We start from the raw sequence: 18,808 nt of genomic DNA on the forward strand, positions 1-18,808 counted from the left end.
CATATTACTTTGACAAAGAGCTACTTAATAAAAGCTGAAGTTATTTATTTACGTACAGACCACGGGAAACAAGAGTTTGATCTTCCACACAGAGTGCTGCTACTGTACTTTGGCGCCTCACTGGGAAGAACACCTTTATCATCTAGGCCAATTCACTCCTCATCTGTTTGCTGGATGTTGCCAGCTAGCTGCTAATGGCAATATTTCCCTTAATATGCGTGGAAGTTAATGCCAACGTTTTGAGCGTAAGGTGAGCTGCATCCCTTGTTCAGCTTGACTCACACCAGGTAGGCACAGATCCCATGGAAGTCATCTGGAACCTGCCCTACCACACATCTTCAGGCTGTGAGAAGGCTGCCCCACTCCCCACAGTTAGAACATAGGCAGGTCATTTCCGTGCGGCATAGGAGGGGAATATTGGTCAAGTAAAAATGGATTTAAGAGTGTTAACACTGGTTCACTGAGATCTGGACCGAGTCTATCAATTCATTTTGCAAAGGCCACTAAACAAATTTGTATTACATAGTGGCAGCATTGGTAATTGGCAATGTGATCTAGATGTATACCAGTGATTACTGATATAGCCATAAGAACATAAAGAAGTGCCATGCTAGGTCAGATCAATGGTCCACAAAGCCCACCAGCCTTTCTCCAATAGTAGCCAATCTGTGTCACGTGAAAGCATCCAACAGATCTTAATGGAAAGATCCATTTCAAGTGTACATCATCAGAAGTAAGATCTGGCTCCTCCAGGTCTATGTGGCTAATAATTGTTAAGGAATCTGTCCTCCAGAAACTTTTTTAAACTCATCTATACTACTAGCCTTGACCACATCATTGCCTGAAAAAAAACCTTTATTAAATTACTTTTAAATCTGCTGTCAGTTTCATGGAGTATTCCCTAGTCCTAGTACCATTTGAATGTAAATGTTCCCTTTTAACTTGTTCTATGAAAGATTCTCTTTCAAGGTCTTCCTATTCCCAGTGCCAATATACTTACTCAACCTACTAAGAAATCAAAAACTTGTTCACATATCACCTAAATGTCATAACATTTTAAGGAGAGTATTCTGCTCTTTAAAATTCTGGAATAACTCTTGGGTTCATTAAGAGAAATATGTGACATGTGCTTTCTTCTGTTTATAAAAGAAGGAAGGTGATATATGCAAGTTTATAATCGAAAATTTTCCAGGATCAAATAATAAGTAGATGTTGCATAACTACTTTTGGGGCTGTTACTAAGTGGAACTGAGTTTTTTGTGGCATAGGAGGTATAACTCAGGCTGTACGGTTATCAGGAATTGTTAATCAATGTCTTACTTCAGTTTTTGACTGAAGAAACAGCAAGGAAGGCTGTCTAACAAAGCCGTGAGGGCGACAAAACAGGATTAGCAGCCAGATGTCCAAATGATTTCCTTTATTGGGTAGTAACACGAATATATGAACAATGCATTGTTCATATATTCGTGTTACTACCCAATAAAGGAAATCATTTGGACATCTGGCTGCTAATCCTGTTTTGTCGCCCTTACTTCAGTTTTTTCCAGTGCAACAATTGTTCTAGGTTTGTCAAACAAACAACCCGGGCTTTCTGCAAGGGAAAAAACCCAATGGCAAAAATGAACCATTTTAAGAATTACACAGTAAGTTTAATTCACCTTTCCCCCATCATCTGATCTGCCTCTGATCTGAATGGTAAATCCATTAATAGCAGTTCACTGGCTATATTACGTATGTAATGGGAATAAGAAGTAAAGCAAATATTTCCTAAATAGCTGAAACTTGAAAAGGATTTGTTGTGAAATGAGTATTTTTCTTGAAACACACCCTCCCTGTCCCCTTTCCCCATCCTCCTCTTTACCATTATCGCTCCCCCTTTCCTCTCGTCCTTCCTCTCCTCGCCTCCCCCTTTTCCCATCTCCACCCATCTCACCTCTCCCACCCCCTCTTAATCCTCTCATCTCACCCCATACCCTTCCCCTTCTCTCACCTCTCAGATTTAGCTTGTTACCTCTCTAAGATCAGAACATTTTAGTTAGGGCATTTTATCTTTCAAAGCAGAATGTACATTAACAATGATCAGTGCACAAAATTACTGTGTTACAGTTGCCGGGAAGCATACGGGTGTAATCTTGATGGAAGCATTAATACAAACTAAATCTTTTCCATCGGTTCTGACTTATGTAATTATACCTATGAAATTAATATTTTACAGTGGTATTACAGAAATGATGATATAAATGATACAAGTGCAGGTGTATATATTTTACTCAGCACAGCATATATATCATTTGTAGCATATAGAGCTCAACCAACGTTACAAGACGTCAAAGATCGCTATAGAATTGTTAAGGAAGGAAATATAAAAAGCACTGTCAGCCCAAGATCTAGAGCCTGACAGATGCTGTACCATTACTTTTTTCTTTTCAGGATTGCAGTTATGAGGGTTGGTTTTTTTTTTTTTTACTATATTGATAAAAAAATCAATATTTTTGTTTTTATTGTTCTATGCATTTTGTAGGTTCTTGTGCATTTAATACATCATACAAATAACCTAGAAGTCATTAACATCATAGGCAAGTAACTATCTTTTACTCAAGCACTGGCGTATAAGAGCCACTTGCCTCTCTGGTTGTTGTGATTATTATATATAAGAGAAAGCATGATGCGCCTTGAAAAGTGACAGTGACACTCTGCCAGCTCTGTCTGAAAATGCTCTGCTAATCCTGCCAAGCTCATCAATGGCTACATTTTCAGTAGTGTGCATAACTGCAGAGCTATGAGCGTACTTGGAAGAGTATACAAAGCCCTCCTGATTTTCAAGCAATAAATAAGCAGAAAATAGGTGGTTATTCAGCTAAGAGATATGCTCACAACTTGAATCATTTCAAATCAAGGTGCATCGTATTCTATTTATGTTCACAACGTTTTGAAAATTTATGTTAGGCATGTAAGTCATAAACATGCTCTCAAAACGTCCCCTTTTTTTGTGTGTGCAAATTTATTCATCTAATTCAACTCTATGCATATTTTTAGGCCTCTGTAAAATCCTCATTATCTGCATACAACTGAAACACAAGAGGGGGACTCATTTTATGCTGCTAAGTCTCTGCATCTAAGTCCATTTTATTTGCTTATTTATTTAAAATATTTCTATCCCGGCACTATCTCCTGTTCTAGATATCTAGCAATCTTATGCATCCTGCCTAACCTTCTAAAAAATCAGTCAATACTGTTTATTATTATTAGAACTATTTACTTTGCTGGTGCTAAAAGTAATTTACTAATGTTTCTCTTTTCCTGGTTTTTTTTAATTCTTCATTTCTATATTTATTTCTTTTTTCCAAGCTAGTTGGTTGATGCCTACCTGTGTTTCTTGTTTCACATGTTCATTGATAAAGTTAAGAAAGTAAAATGTTCTCCTGAGATTGAGAGACTTCCGCTGATTTATGCAGGATTAATTCATGCCGCTTATCTGCTGAATCAGCAGTATACAGTAAATACCCTCACACGTCACTGGATGCTGAAAAGCTAAGAAGCATCCCTATAGAAAATTTCCTGACAGATTGAGCTGTCTCATAGATAACTAAGAGGTCTCTAGAGTTCAAAAGAGACAACTGTAAGGTATGAATGAAACCTGGGGCAAGTACCAGATAGAGTTCAGTCTCTTGTGAACAAGTCATGATTATTTCAACTATGTTGGACATAAAAGGGTAGATTTTCAAAACTTACGCACGGCGTCCATGTGCGCGCACACATGGACGTGCAATTTTATATTTAGTTTGAATGACCTTGCAAATATCAGGAAATTTCTCAACTTTTTGACCAAGGAAAAATTCATTCCTGTGCTGAAAAAACTCTTATTTATATATGAGTCCATCTCAAAAATCTTTTAAAATGTACCCCTATACTTTTCATTGCCTCAAGATCAAACTTAAAGGAAAATTTTAAAGGCCTGATATGTGCATCAGCTAGGGGATGCCGAAAGACCGTATTTTATAAAGCACCCATGTATTCGCGTAAATGCCTTGCGCGCACATCTCAAAAGTTTTCAAAAAGGGGCGGGGAGTGGGCATGGTCTGGGCAGGACGTGGGTGTTTTGGGGCCTGGCCAAGAGATGTGCACGTAAATACTTATGCAGCCCAGTGCACGCCAAGTTTCTCTGCCACACAACTTTATTTCTGCTATGGATAAAATGTACGCTAAAAAAATAAAAGGATCAAACCATTTCTGAGGGGTTTAAAGGGTCTGGGAGTAACTGGGGGGAGTGTAAGCTATCAAACGGGGGGGGGGGGGGGGGCTGGAGGACCTAATTGCTAACTGCGTGAACTGGTGGATTAACTGGTAAACTGGGAGAGGCATAGGTGCACGCCCTTTTTAAGATCCCACAACTTACGCGGTAGAACAGGATTTGTGCACCCACTTCAAATTTGGTGCACATATGCGGATGGCCAAGTGCCGCACATATATACGTGCAAGTTATACAATGGCCGTGTCCCTGGGCGCAGGTCAATGCACACACGCAAATGTTATACCTGATTGTAAGCCCTCTGGGGATAGGAAAATATATACAGTACCTGAATGTAATCCACTTTTAAGTGCCAAAAAGCAGACAGCTTTCCTTTGGTTTGCACTTTGCCCAAATCTTGGAGCAGTTCCAGCAAGAGTGGGGGATGTGGTCTGAACTGATGGTATTTTTTTTTTTTTATTTTGGAGATGGATTCATATATAAGAGTTTTTTTCTAGGAATATGAATCGGGCTTCGGATGATTGAAAATATCGGACGATATTTTCAAAATCGTCAGAAATCGGGGGCTCCCCCAAAACGATAGGAAAACTCCACGATATTGATCGTGGGGGTTCTCTTATCGTTTTGGGGGAGGGCGGGAAAAACGGCACACAAAAATAACCCCTAAACCCACCCCGACCCTTTAAAACTAATCCATTAGCTTCCCCCACCCTCCTGACCCCCCAAAAAAACTTTTTACATGTACCGGTGGTCCAGTGGGGGGCCCTGGAGTGATCTCCCGCTCCGGGGCTATCGGCTGCCACTAATCAAAATGGCGCTGATGGCCCTTACCATGTAACAGGGTATCCGTGCCATTGGCCGGACACTGTCACATGGTAGGAGCACTGGATGGCTGGCGCCATCTTGTGCTCCTACCATGTGACAGGGGCTGACCAATGGCACCAGTAGCCCCTGTGACATAGTAAGGGCAAAGGCTATCGGCGCCATTTTGAATACTGGCAGCCGACGGTCCGAGTGCAGGAGGTCGCTCCCGGACCCGCGCTGGACTTTTGGCAAGTCTTGTGGGGGTCAGGAGGGTCCCCCAAGACTTGCCAAAAGCCCCTGGTGGTCCAGCGGGGGTCCGGGAGTGATCTCCTGCACTCGGGCCATCGGCTGCCAGTAATCAAAATGGCGCCGATAGCCTTTGCCCTTACTATGTCACAGGGGCTACCGGTGCCATTGGTCAGCCCCTGTCACATGGTAGGAGCACAAGATGGCATGGGCCATCCAGTGCTCCTACCATGTGACAGGGTCCGGCCAATGGCACAGATACTCTGTCACATGGTAAGGGCAAAGGGCCATCGGTGCCATTTTGATTAGTGGCAGCCGATGGCCCGGGAGTGGGAGATCGCTCCAGGGACCCACACTGGACACCAGGTACCTGTAAAACGTTTTTTTTGGGGGGGTTGGGAGGGTGGGGGAAGCTAAGGTATTAGTTTTAAAGGGACGGGGGTGGGTTTTTTTGTTTATTGGCTCGGGTGCAGCTGATAAACAAAACCCCGATCGGGCCTGATGAAAAAAAAACCACATGTGAATCGGAACCGGAATCCGAACCGATTCCAGTTCCGATTCACATCTCTAGTTTTTTCACCACAGGCATGAATTTTTCCTTGGTCAAAAAGTTGAGAAATTTCCTGATATTTGCAAGGTCATTGAAACTAAAAGAAGAAAGTGTGCTGCCTTGCACCAAAACGTTTTAACCCTTGGTGCTGGATTTTTTCTGAAGTTCCCTGACAAATGTCTGATTAAATTCCAGGGAGCTAAATTCACTTTTTTTTTTTACCCTAATCAGTTAACTATTTTTGAACAATAAGGCTAAAGTAGTGAACTCTGGTGTTTCTGTGAGGGATGACTCTCATATAGCAAACAGAGGGGAGATGCTAAGCAAAATCAATATTGATTAAAATGCCACAGCTACCACAAGGGTGATGTCCAACTGCAGTAACACAATCTTGTGAATCTTTTACATTCTCCAAGTATTCTGAATGCCCTACAAAATCTGGAATTTTCTTTCCCCGACATCACAAAAATTGGAGATTATTCAAAAACATGATACAATTTAAAAATTTCCCAATGGGAATGAATGCTTTGCTGCATATGGAACACTTGTAGAGAATATGGGGTCAATTTTTAAAGCAGTGTGCACCCCCGTCTATGGGACCTCGGTTCCTGCTGAATGCACATGGATGCACTGATTTTATAACATGTGTGTGCTGGCACACCAGATGTGACCCCTTGCCTGGACTGACCATTCTTGCTAGCTGCCTGCCCTGACCTTGACCTGCCTCTGACTCTTAAGTCTGCTGCCTGCCCTGAACCCTGAGTACTTTTGGACTCTAGTATCACCTCTGCCCTAGGGACCTGCCTAAGTCCTGCCGGCCACCAGAACCCAAAGGCTCAACCTGCGGGGGAGGCGGCTGGTAAAAGTGAAACTCCCGACTGTCCCATTACAGCTGCTGGTATAGGACTCAAGGTAGCCCTCAAAGCTGAGTCAAATGACACAGCAGCACAATGGGCTCACATACCCACTACTCTTCACAGTTGTAGAATATAATTGTCAAAACCACAGGTATCGGCCTTGTTTAACTGAGGCTAAACAAGAAATTGATTCAAGAAATTGACCAGTTTAAGGAATTATGGCTCCTACTTTGCCCTTTTCATGACCATATAAGAACATAAGAACATAAGAAATTGCCATGCTGGGTCAGACCAAGGGTCCATCAAGCCCAGCATCCTGTTTCCAGCAGAGGCCAAACCAGGCCACAAGAACCTGGCAATTACCCAAACACCAAGAAGATCCCATGCTACTGATGCAATTAATAGCAGTGGCTATTCCCTAAGTAAATTTGATTAATAGCAGTTAATCAAAGAACTCCAAGAACTTATCCAAACCTTTTTTGAACCCAGCTACACTAACTGCACTAACCACGTCCTCTGGCAACAATTTCCAGAGCTTTATTGTGCTTTGCAGCGATGTTATATAGATGTTATATAGATGATATAGTGAAGCTGTGAACTGGGAAAGCGGATACCTTTCCTCAGTTTTTGAGATGGCCCAATCAGTGTGATCATAATTTGCAGTTTACAGCTTCTAGAAGCAAGACCTCATTATCTCTTTTAGACATCTGTATTAAGTTTGTGAACAACAATTTTGAAATCTATGTAAAAAAGCCACTGATAGAAATTCATTGTTATTATTTTACAGTTGTCATCTTCAATACCTCCAGGACAATTTACTATCAGGCAGTTCCTACAATTACGACAATTATGTTCTCCAACTTTAGAGTACAAGAGCAGAACAGAGGAAATGAGACATAATTTCTAGGGATGTGCAGACAAAAAGTTTATGTTGATAAGTCCATAAGTTGAAGGTGAGGGTCAATTTCGGTCAATATGGACATATGGAGAATTCCATAAGTTGAGGCTATGTCCATACGTTCACCGGTTCCCTAAATAAAAATTTAAACCCCCCACCCTCCTTAATCCCCCCCCAAGACTTACCAAAATTCCCTGGTGGTCCAGCGGGGAGTCAGGAAGCCATTCCTGTATTCCTTTGCGAGGAGCACGTGACGTCGGCGTCACGTCGGAGTGACGCGGACGTCACGTGTTTCTCCGCGCCTCCGCTCCCGGACCCCCGCTGGACCCAACCGGAACTTTTGGCCAGCTTGGGGGGGTCAGGAGGCCCTCCCAAGCTGGCCAAAAGTTCCGGTTGGGTCCAGCGGGGGTCCGGGAGCGGAGGCGCGGAGAAACACGTGACGTCCGCGTCACTCCGACGTGACGCCGACGTCACGTGCTCCTCGCAAAGGAATACAGCGATGGCTTCCTGACTCCCCGCTGGACCACCAGGGAGTTTTGGTAAGTCTTGGGGGGGTCAGGAGGGTGGGGGGTTTAAGTGTTTATTTAGGTTCAACGTATTCAACGTAGCTATGTTGAATAAGTTGAAAATCGCGATGCGTTGCGCATCATCACTTTTTTTAAGTTAAAAAAAATAATAAGTTGCGTTTTACATATGCGTTCAAAACGAATGCACACCCCTAATAATTTCATTTCACGTGGGTATCCCTACAAATTAGTTAAGAAACCTTATACTAGAGCAAGATGGGCAAATCAGACACTTATTACAACCAACACAATGTTCAATAGAAGAGAGACCAGTTTGTGTACTACCTTATTCTTCACAGGTGTTCCGTATGCACCAAAGTATTTGTCGGCATTGGGAAATTTTAAAATTGCATATTATTTTTGCGTAATCTCCAATTTTTGCATTATGTCAGGGAAAGAATATTCATGATTTTATAGTTCATTCACAATATCGGGAGATTGTGGAGGATTTACATGATCGTATTACTGCAGTTGGACATCACCCTTGTGGCATCTTTTCTGTTTGTGATCAGGCTTATACAGGGATAGATTGCCATTGGAGGGCTTACGTCATTTCAAAATGAGACACAGCACCACTTGTGACACCACTTGTAAAATATATTTGAATTTAATGACCTTACAATCTAGTTTACATAAGAACATAAGATATGCCATACTGGGTCAAATCAATGGTCCATCAACCCTAGTATCCTGTTTTCAACAATGGCCAATCCAAGTTACAAGTACCTGGCAAATACCCAAACATTAAAAAGATCCCATTCTACTAATGCCAACAACATGCAGTGGATATTCCCTATTGATTAATAGCAGTTTATGAACTTATCCTCCAGGAACTTATCAAAACCTTTTTTAAACACAGCTACACTAATTGCCTTAACCACATGCTTTGGCAATGAATTCCAGGTAATACATAGGCAAAACCAAAAGAAAGTTATGTACTTGAATCATAGAACATCACATTGCATAAAAGGACAAAGCGGATGCTCCTTTAAGTCATCATTGTGAACCCATGTCATACACTTTTGAAGAGTTGACATTTTCTGTACTCTAATGCTTAGAGCCCAAACGTATAGGTGAGGGTCATAGATGCGTTCTGTTGTGAACAGAACAAAAATGGATATATAAACTCAAGACAGTATAACCTGGGGGATTAATTAAACTCAAATTGTCAGAATTTTTATAATTGTGCAGAGTTTCATATCCTTTGTTTTTTATGTCTGGGCAATGTGTTTAATTCAATTGACGGATTTCTGTACTTTTTCAATAAGTGGAGTGAGTAATAACATAACTTTGATGATTTTTGATTGGTTTGGCATTCACATTGTAGTAATCTTTGATTGGCTAAAATAATTTTCCCTATCCAATGCAATTCTATTAAAGGTGTGTATATGGTGTTTCAGATTTAGACACCATCAGATTTTGAAGTACCTATGATGAATGACATTAGAAGTGTGATAATATTTGCTTGTAATGTCATTTGTAGTCTTTTGTTTTGTATTTTAATATGTTATAGAATGTTCATTTTACTCTAATAATTTTTAGAGAACTCCTGAAGAAGACAGTTAATCTGTCAAAATATGGTCCTTGTCAGGTCCATGAGAGTTGGAGTTTTTGGCATTTGAGGGAATGGCAGAGTCTTTGACAAGTAATTCAACAATATAATTTGCAAGTTAAGTTAAACATGCTCTATTGAGTTTAATGTTTTTCACTTTTGTATTACAGACACTGAAGAAAATTGATCTGGTAAATGATTTGAAATAGCGTGGTGTCTCTGAATTGCCTGAAGCCCATTGCGGGCAAGAGACAAGGAGATTAATTCCACATGCAATACTATTCCTCTGATAACAGATTCATGAAGAACTGTTTTTATTAGATTGGTCTATTCTGACTATTGATATTTCATGCAGCTCTTTTTTATACATAAGATTGAGGTGCTCTGCTTATTTATTATTTTTGCATTTTACAAAACCACAATTATTGACTCTTATCTATTGAACTTATCATCAGCTATAGGGCTTTAAAATCACAGTCATCATTTGGTCTTCCCAGTTGCTTGACTGACCAAAGCAGACCCTTTCCCACTTCTTCCATTTCACCTGCAATGGTATTTTCAAAATTATTGATCATTCATTCTTTCATTTTTAAAGTTCCTCACACAGTTCCTAGCTTTCTGTTCCATTCCCATATGATCCAGCTTATATATTATATCTATATAGAAACATGTAAATAAGTAGCCCTTTCTATTCCTTTTACTATATAATTCTGACAGTTTATTGATAGGTTGTTTTGCTCTGTCCTTAAAAAGGGATATTGTGATTACGGGATTGCTCCTAGCTTATTATATAGTCATATAATAAATGTGGTGACATGCTACATATCTTTCTGTCTTGTTTTCATATTTATCAGAGATTAGCAAAGTCAACACTTTCATGTTGGTGTGTGGCATTGATGAAATATAAATCCCTTTTCAGCTGCAGAATTAGTGTGCCTCCATAGCTGATGGCATAATCAGGAAGATGAACATAGAGTTAGGTGGATGTCCTTTTCTCCCACCCGGTGTACATTATTTTTAAGCTTTCTTAATTGCTTACATGACTTTGCATTTGTGTTGAAGCTCCTTTTCTGAGTTGATCATGTGAAGGAATGAATACTGTGATAGGTTAATTTCTATGCCTGAGTCTGTGTTATTTTTTTTTATGATGAGAACTATGATTTCGCTTTGTGGTGACATCTATGCTATTGTATACTTAATTTTGTTTTTTGTCATCATGGCCTGACATTTCTTAATTCTCCCAGGCAGTCGATAGTGGTCATGTGCTAGAAATTTTGTAGAATATATAGTTATCCATTGGAATATTACTTTAGAGCAGTGGTTCTAAACCTTTTTTTCTGTCGGGAAACACCTGACATGATTCTCACATGCATGTCACACTGAGCACATGACTGTCATGGAGCTTAAAATTAACATATACTCTACATTCACAGGAACCCCCGATCCCCAACAACTTGGGCATTCCCCATAAACTCACCATACAAAAAATATATTCTGGTTTCATATCAGTACAGCAACACAAACTCTCCCTACTACCAGGTGCAATAACCCTTCTTATGAAAAGACAGCAGTTCACCACCAATGCATGTCCTCTTGAGAAAACACAACAAATAAGACTAATACATATACCTACAAGCTACCGGTAGTAAAATACCTCACCTTGGTCACACACACAGAACCGACCTTCACCAAGAGGAAAAAAGACAACAAATTATAAATATGGAGTCAGATACTGGAATGGAAACCCAAAAAACCCACTTTGCATGCAGCGCAAACCTGAAGAAATGGAAACAGACTCCCAAGATATGCAATAATGCACACAAACTAATATGCTCAAAGTTACACCTGTAACACACTCAAATAGTAACAACCCAACCTATGAAATGACAATACTACAAATATTAAACCAGGCCCTAAACACCCAGCTGCTATAGATCCCTACACAGAAACTACAAACTTGCAGAATACCCTTACCCGGGTCACACACGCAGAACACAGACAGATCCTCACCAAATACAGAATACAGAAGCCATAAAGATAATGCCTTTGTTTTTCCATTGTTGCAATGCATACAGAGTTTGGTTTCTTGCTGTTTCCAGTTCAGTTTTTGTCTGCACATGTCTATTTACACATTCCTCAAGAAATATAAAATAATTATAAAATTATACTAATAAAAAGAATGCATATTTGAAAGCAACTGAACAGAATAATATCCAATAATTACAAACATAAAAATGATTAAAAGTTCTACAAACAATAATAACATATTTCATAACAACAGACACATCACACAATACACAATAATTAAAATGGCAGTCAATCAAGAAAAATCAACTTAAAAAGCCACCTTAACTTACCCTCTCCAGCAACTCTCCTACTCTTTTCCCTTGTAGGCCAGTAGCTTACACAAGAAGTAGCAGGGGCTGCTAAAGCTCTGACCTCATGGTCCTCTTCCTTAGGGCCCAAGACCAAACTTTTTGTTTCTTTTACACACATACACACACACCAGTCACACCCCTATGACCAGATTTTATGTCTCACACATCAGTCATTACCCTGACCAGATTTTAAATCTTATACACACACGCACACACACATTCATATGAGTCAGCTCCCTGACCAGTCTCTCATACATACACCAGTCACTTCCCTCTCTCACACACACACACAGTTACCTCCCTGACTAGTCTCTCTCTTCACAAGTACACCAGTTTTTCTCTCTGACCAGTCTCTCTTACTTACAAGCACACCAGTCACCTCCCTGACCAGTCTCATTCACACTACAGTCACCTCCCTGACCAGCCTCTCTCTCTCTCTCAGTTGCACACCAGTCACCTGCCTGACTAGTCTCTCTCTCTCTCTTACATGCACACCAGTCACTCCCTGATGTTTTACATGCACACCAGTTTTCTCCCTGACCAGTCTGTCTCTCACACATGCACACCAGTCACCTCCCTGATCAGTTTCTCTCTCAATCACACACATGCTATCTCTCTCACTTACACTTGCTCTCAATTCCACTCACTCTCCCCTCCCCCCCCCCCCCTCAGCAAAACTGGGAGCTGCAGCAGCCTCCTCCTCCAGCCTCGTGGCCCAAGAAATAATCACATCAGCTGCGGGGACTAATACTGCAGATCATCAGCTGTTTTTCTTCAGGCCCAAGCTTCTTCTCGGGCCAGTGCTGCTGCTGCTTTTGAATGCAGCATTGTCCTTTCTTTTTCCCGCGTGCCCCACTGAGCATCACTTCTTCTGGTCTGCGGGGGAAGGGAAGAAGAAAAGGCCATGCTGCAGTTGCCATCTCCCACTAATACTGGTGCTATTCCCGTCCAGGCTTGAGCTCAATGAGCATGCCGACAGCCCAGATGGCAACAATAGCAGTGCAAGGATGTCTGATACTCAGTCTCTTGCTGCAGGGGAAGAGAAGAGCAGCGGGGTCAGCAGGAGTAAGTGACACACGTGCCTGTGCTTGGTGACACACTGGTGTGTTGGGACACACTGGTTGGGAATTGGTGTTTTAGGGTATGGCAAATGGCATTCAAATGTAAATAACTGGCATATTACTATACTTTCAACTTCTCATGGTATTACAATATAATCAACATGCCATTCTCAGTCTCTTTCTGTCCTCATCTCATTTAATTATAAGACTTGGGGCAAACAATATTCATAATGTAATACTTACATGCTAATGTTTTCTGAACGGTTTAACATTTCTCTGTAGTAACAGATTTTTTTCTTTTTCACCTACAGATTATTATCCTTGATCTCAAAAGAGAGGAGATACGCCACCAAGAAATGGGAAGGCAGGAGGCATATTGGATTCCTCCTACATTCTCCCTGCAGAATCACTAAAATAAACAAGTATTCTCTTGTGAGAAACATGTTTAGAGCAAATGTGAAAGCCATTTGCCCAGGCAAATTGGCTATCTGAAAATTGTCTTCCCTCAGTCCACCTAAATGTATGTGCAGGCTTTCATAGCACATATACATTTAGCTGGACTGTGTGTGTTCAGGTTGAATGAGGAAAATAATGCATGCAGATTGTATTTTCAAATCTGCATAAGTTATTTTCCATTGAAATTTGAATCACACAAACATCAGGTGCAAAATTCATGAGTACTTATTATACCCCACCATTGGTGATTCTTTTTCATAACATCATAATACATAAATAGATGAAAATTTTCAAAGGAAAAATACATGTATACATTCCCTTTCAAAACTGGTTACAAGACATTGTGCATAGATGAGAGTTTAAAAATTGCCCCCTTTGTGTTTAGTTGCATGGATGCCATAGTGATTTATGTGTAAATTAATCCACGCTTGTTAAAATATATGATAGTTGGTATGATTCCTGATGCCTGAAAGAAAAGAATGTTTGCATATAAAATTATTCCTATGAATAGTATCTATGTTATGCATTACTTATAGCCACACAATTAATATATGTCTAAGGGGTCTAGCTACTAAAATACATAAAAATAATCAGATAATGTGTGTGTTGCATGCACATGGTAGGCCACTGTGGCAAATCTGTTACTTAGATGCGGAATGGTGAATTGGCAGAAGAAAAGTAGACCATTCTCTAGAGATGTGAATCGTTTTCCATATCGTCTTAACGATAGAAATCGTGTGGCAGGGCAAGAAAATCGTGTTAGGCACAATTTTTTAGTTAAAAAATCGTTAAAAATTGTTTTTTCCGATTAGTGCGCACTAACTCCCGTTAGTGTGCACTAACTGGGAGTTAGTGCGCACTAACTGAAAATGATACAATTTGACACTTTTCAGGTCAGTTAAGGTCAGTTTAGGAATGAATATGTATTCCTATTAGAAACGGAATAAAAAATAGTGAGGTTTAGTTTATGATTACAAAAATCATGTAGATGAGAATTCTAGCCATTAGAATATGCCAAACTGGTTGTAATAAAATTCAGTGAACCTTGGTCAGAATGGGGACATTGGTCCTTCAAAAAACAGCATCTGCATGGGCAACATTTGTCAATGCTTAACAATATGTCGCCTAATATTTACTTATTTGCTAAACATTTACCGGTCAATTAAAAAAGCCGTACGTGTGTCGAAGCCAGGGGATATGTGCGTGCTGTGCGGATTTTAAAACCCGCGCAGGTATGCGCATATCTCCTAGTAGGCGCACAAAAATAATTTTTACAAAAGGGGCGGGCACTAAGCATAGTCTGGGTAGGTCATGGGCATGAGGCATGATTTCTGCACGTACCTATTTGTGCCCACAAACAAGCGCCAGGGTCCCCTGCCACATGACTTTACTTCTGCTACGGTTAACGTGTAAGTCATAAAATTTAAAAAAAAATGTTACTTAGCGAGGTTTAGGGGGTCTGGCCTAACAGAATAAAAGGTAAGCAAAGTAACGGGGGAGGGGGGTAAGCAATTCCAATTGCTTAACTGGGCGAACTGGGAAAATGGGTTCTAGCGTCAGCGCCTGTGACTTGTAAAATCCCCCCTACTTACGCGAGCAGGGCGGCATTTGTGCACACATGCATGCGTCAATACAAAATTGTGTGCACATGTACATGTGAATAGCCAATTTTAAAACATGTGTGTGCATATGCACATATACGCACATATGCAGGCGAAAACAAAGCATAAGCAATTTCCCTAACAAATATGAATGATGAGCAATGCAAGTGTTAATGTCTTTAATGTTATTTTTGTGATGTGATTTTTATTTTTTAACATGATTGTAATAGAATTTAATAATGTAAATTGTAATACTGTTTTTTATGTATATGATAATTTTATTTATTTGATGTAACATGTTTTTTTAGATAATTGTCAATTGATGTAAACCGCTGTGATGGCTCGTGCCAAATACCAGTATAAAAATTCTAATCAATAAATTAATAAATAAAAATAAATATGTATTAAAATGCCCACGTACAGCTCTTAAATTGTACCTCTTAACCCTCCCCAACAAACAACAATTGTACCTCTTAACCCTCCCCAACAAACCGGGATGGTCACTTTCAAAGGGGTGCATGGGTGCACATTGCTGTGTGTGCATAGGTGTGTGCACAGGGACTCGTCAATTTTTAACATATGTGCACATATGTGCATATGTTATAAAATAGACTTGGTGGGCGTATGAATATACCTAATCTTGCAAGTAGGCACTTCCAAGCACACAAACTGGGCTTTGGCCATATAAGTCGGGGAATTTTATAACAGGAACGCTTCCACATCAAGACCAGTTTCACCAGTTCATCCACCAGTTTGCCTAGTTTAGACCTTGGTTCTTCAAACCCCCCTTGTTTAATAGATTAAATTCCCTCCAGTTACCCCAGACCATTTTAACCCCTCAGGAATGGCTTTATTCTTTTACACTTCTACCTCCATAGCAGAAGTAAACATGTGTTACTAGACCTGAGTGCACTCCAGAGTGAGTTAAGTATTTGCACGCACATCTCTTGGTCCCACACCAGAAAACCCATGCCCAAATCATACTACGCCAACAACACTCCTCTTCTTTATCCTGAGTGAGATGTGCATGTAGCTGGAGATTCACATGCATGTAAGCGGTTTTTAAAATATGACGGGCACGTGTAAGCTCTACATGCATGTGCATCTCTCGATTTTGGCATGCACAAGCTTTTAAAATTCACCTTACAAGCTCTAGGGAAGCAACAACATAATATAGTACATAGTAAAAAAAAAAAAATTAACAAACAATTAAAAACCCATTCATAAAATAAACATCAAAACATAAGGAGACAGCAATATTAATCCCCATAGTGTCCTCTGGGCTTCTTCTTCCATAACAGTCTATAAATCCATAATCTATTGCCAAAAAAATGGTTCCTGGAAAAGATATGTTTTTACAGTTTTATAAAAGGCATATAATCAGTAGCCACCTGGGCTTGCAGAATCAATTTATTCTACAAATGAGGAAGATTGCATGTAAATTCCCTCTGCCTGGTAGTTACCCATGCATTCACCTCCATCTGCTAAGTGCCACCACTTTCTGCTCCCAGCTTCAGTGCGGGAGGTCCTAGGATCCACTGCCTACTAACTTCATCAGTTTCCTGTCACTGCAGCTCCCCCTAAACCATGTGGGCTAGTCCTGCCCTACCTCCAATGTTATCAGGAGGCGTCGGCTTAAGGGGCCTGCAGCGACGCCAGAGGCACCGCATACCACGCGCCGAAGGAGTACAACAAAGGGGCTCCCCCCCCTTTGTGCGCCCCTTCATGCACACCTTAATCTGAAGCTTTAATACATTTAATTTTATTTCACTTATTTTTCAGCTCCCATCTCACCAGACCACTATCTTCAAAATGGACATCCCAGTCGTCACAGGTAATGGAAGATATGGCTTGCTTCAACCGCTCTGTCATACATCTCAACTACGGTATCTATCTTTTATACCCTCAGTTGCTTCAATATCTAAAGCCACAGCTCTTTTACTGACATCAGTTTCGATTCTGTTTTTTAATGTTCAATCAGGAAGAAGCATCTATAATTTATGATCTAATCTCTGAACACACTCCTGACATTGTACTTATTACTGAAACATGGCTATATCAACATGACACGTCATCGTAAATAAACTCTGTCTTGTTTGCTACATTTTTTTCTCTCAACCACATTTGAATCGTAGGGAAGGAGGTCTTTTAGTAACTGTGAAATTATCGCTATTACCAAGTAAGAAGGTCATTCCTGAACAGGATGAGTTTACTGAAATGCTACTAATCTCTACTTCCATAATAATCATCTGCCTTGTGTTCAGTCCTCCTGGTACACTTGTACATAATTTATCTTTATTTCTTGAATCCGTTGTTACTCTTGCCATCAAACTTTCTAAAACAATAATTGCAGGTGACTTTATCCTACATTTTAATAATCAGCACACACATTAGTCAGTTTCTAATATAATAGATGCCCTATCAGGACTAGGCTAGTAGTATAATGGCTTCACCAAATTAATTAGTAATCTCACTCACAAGCATGGTAACACTTTAGATCAAGTCTTCTACAATAAATCTTGCTTCAATGTATCTGCAAATATTTTGCCAGTGTCTTGTTCAGATTACTTTATGATTAAGTTAATAGGAAATATGAAATAACACCCTCAAAACTACTCCAATTCAAGTTTCAATAACAAACCATTGCTAAGACGCAAAAGAGTCAACCCAGATTCATTTATTGAATCCATAATGCCGAGTATTAACTCAAACTTTCATAAAGATCCTGATTCTATGCTACTTTACTGGAATTCTATTATAGAAAATAGTTGGAATACTCTAGCTTCTCTGATGCCTCACAAGACTTCATCTAAAACAAACTCTCCTTGGTATACCAATTCTCTACGTCAAAAGAAATGAAAACTACAAAACTTAGAATGTGGTTGGCACAAGAATCCATTAACTATATGTAAAAACAAGCTTATTATACCTACCTACACTGCTATAAAAGAGAAATTGACTGTGCTAAAAAAATGTTTTATGCTTCTAAAATTCATGCAGCCAACGGAAATCCTCATACTTTGTTCAGCATTGTAAAATCTCTCATATCCGCACCTCAAAACGTACCTATACACTATACCAACAACCGCTCCAATAAAATAGCTCAACACTTCAAAGGAAAAATAGAAAATATTTAAGCTGATTTTCTATCACCCACTTCTAGTACCAAACTTATCTCAAGTAATCAGCTCCTTTTCTGATTTTGATATAACAAATTCCAATACTATAATCCATATACTAACACAATCCAAAGCTTCTAATAGACCTTTTAATCCCTGTCCTGGACATTTACTAAAAAGCATTAAAGAACACATTACTCCATCAATATCTACATTGCTCCATCAATATCTGGTATGGTAAATGCATCCCTCGCTCAAGGTTCTTTTCCTTCTACTCTGAAACAAACATCAATTCTACTAATTCCAAAAAAGAAAAATCAAGACCCTTCAGATATTTCTAACTATCGTCCTGTTGTCACACTCCCATCAATAGCTAAAATTATTGAATCTGTTGTACTAAAACAAATCTCTGATTACATACATGATAATAATATTTTACACCATAATCAACATGGTTTCAGAAAGTGATAT

The sequence above is a fragment of the Rhinatrema bivittatum genome, chromosome 1 (assembly GCF_901001135.1).
Source record: "Rhinatrema bivittatum chromosome 1, aRhiBiv1.1, whole genome shotgun sequence".
In the NCBI taxonomy this organism is placed as follows: Eukaryota; Metazoa; Chordata; class Amphibia; order Gymnophiona; family Rhinatrematidae; genus Rhinatrema; species Rhinatrema bivittatum.